The 2,181-nt window shown below is 40.3% G+C and overlaps 1 pseudogene across 1 annotated transcript in view; it reads left to right on the top strand.

Moving 5' to 3' along the window:
* Window positions 1–2,028, top strand: part of LOC105532393 — a 140,749-nt pseudogene extending 138,721 nt beyond the window's left edge. Inside the window, exons 20-21 of the transcript XR_001004966.1 lie at window positions 769–891; window positions 1,799–2,028. The product of XR_001004966.1 is annotated as a ribosome biogenesis protein BMS1 homolog (transcript). The remainder of the gene's footprint in view (window positions 1–768; window positions 892–1,798) is intronic.
* Window positions 2,029–2,181: the final 153 nt, after the last annotated feature.

Raw genomic sequence — 2,181 nt, forward strand, 5'->3', positions numbered from 1 at the left:
GGGGTAGCAGTCTGTTCACACCATTTTCATTTGACCAGTCAGGCAGGGCAGGGTTTATCGGTCCCATTTAACAGAGAAGAAAGCAGAATAATGAGCAGATGGAATCTGCCCTGGAGGTCCAAATTTTAATTTCCTAAACATTGCAACTGTATTTTCTTTTCCATTTCATTCCAAATAAATCATTATAGTGAAATAACATTCCTCTGAAATCACTCTCAGGAAAGTACTCAAGTAGCCCTTGTTTTTTGTGTGTTTGTTTTGTTTTGTTTTGTTTTTTGAGACAGAGTCTCAGTCTGTCATCCAGACTGGAGTGCAGTGGCACGATCTTTGCTCACTGCAACCTCTGCCTCCTGGGTTTAAGCGGTTCTCCTGCCTCTGCCTCCCAAGTAGCTGGGATTACAGGTGTGCATGGTGGCATGCCGAGCTAATTTTTGTGTTTTTAGTAGAGACGGGATTTTGCCATGTTGGCCAGACTGGTCTTGAACTTCTGACCTCAGGTGATCTGCCCACCTCAGCATCCCAAAGGGCTGGGATTACAGGCATGAGCCACGGTGCCCAGCCTCATGTCACCCGTGTTATTTTGGCTTTCCAACTTTAGTTTTGGATTGCTTTTGTCAGGCCACTGGGTTGCAAGTTCAGATGGTCTCTCTTGTTTTTCTTAGCTAATTATAAGTAAAATTCACTTTGGAAATGTATTGTGTCACATAGAATTGAAGTTTTTCTCTTGCTGATATTATTCCTATTTTCAAATTTTGGGGTTCCTGTTAGCCTGATTTTCGGATAGCTGCCACAGGAGTTGTCCTTGATCTGGATAAATCCATAAAAATTGTGAAGAAATTAAAGCTAACTGGTTTTCCATATAAAATTTTCAAGAATACTTCATTTATTAAGGTCTGTATATCTATATATTCTCATATTTATAAATGTCCATATTGTTTGAGAAAAGGAATGAAATACCTCTAAAATATGGGCCTCATGTTTTTAGAAAAGTATTTGAAATCTTTTATAAACTTCATATTTTCTTTGCTCCTTTATATTCTGTTACTTAACTATGCCGAAGAAAGCAGTAGTAAAACAGCTATTTTTGAGGCTGTTACTCATGACTTCCATGTGAGACTGCCACAGAAGTCATATTGAAAATATGTCATTTTATCCACTGGATTTTGTTTCCTACCTTTTAAATTTGTGTTAACAAAGGAAAAAAAATCACAAGTTTGTCTAACCATTCAGCAGAAAAATCGACAAAGCATTTGCAGACAACTTGGCAAGGGTACAGAGAAACAGATGTACTGTTTTTCAGTATTTGGGGAGGGTGGTTTGAGCAGCATTTATTGACAATTTCATTAGTGTGGATGTTTCTATTGAAAACACAGTTAGGAAGATCATAAAATGTTCTTGCAATATAAGGTAATAATACCACCGGCGTTTATCTTACTGTTTTCATGTTCTAAGTGTATGCACCTGAGTAAAAGGTTCTGAGCTGTAGTCCAGTCTGAGAGACGCCAGCAAAGGCTGCCTAGGCCAGTTCAGTCCTGTAAATCCCTCTTCGATCTTCTCTTCCACACAGACAGCGGTGATGAGCATGCCCATGAACCCACATGATTATTTTGGGGGAAATGAAAGGGTTGTATTTTTGAGGTAGTAATTCCACTTTCAGGGGCAAATACATTTTGATTATTGTATCACCCTTCAGTGAGTTGTTTTTGTCCTTTAACCAAGTATGTATCTTTGAAGTAAGAAGTAAAGCATAAAGTATATGATTTTGTGTGTGTGTGTTTTTATCTCACTATACCTATAGGGAATGTTTAATTCTGCCTTGGAAGTGGCCAAATTTGAAGGTGCTGTGATTCGAACTGTCAGTGGGATAAGGGGGCAGATCAAGAAAGCGCTCCGAGCTCCAGAAAGCGCTTTCCGGGCCAGCTTTGAGGATAAACTGCTGATGAGTGGTGAGTGTCTTGAGTAGTGTTCAGGGCAGGGTGTTACCATTCATGCTTGACCTCTAGCTAGTGTGATGAGAGGCTGGAGTCAGGTCTCTAGAGGCTGGAGTCAGGTCTCTAGAGAGTTGAGCGGCTCCAGCCTTAGATCTTCTAGTGTTACATGATTTGCCCATTCACCTTGTGTCTGCAGTCCCCTGGCCACACCCAGTAACAGTTCTGTGATCTATGAGAATAGTTTCCTTAG

Source organism: Mandrillus leucophaeus, unplaced genomic scaffold (assembly GCF_000951045.1).
Source record: "Mandrillus leucophaeus isolate KB7577 unplaced genomic scaffold, Mleu.le_1.0 Scaffold1206, whole genome shotgun sequence".
Taxonomy (NCBI): domain Eukaryota; kingdom Metazoa; phylum Chordata; class Mammalia; order Primates; family Cercopithecidae; genus Mandrillus; species Mandrillus leucophaeus.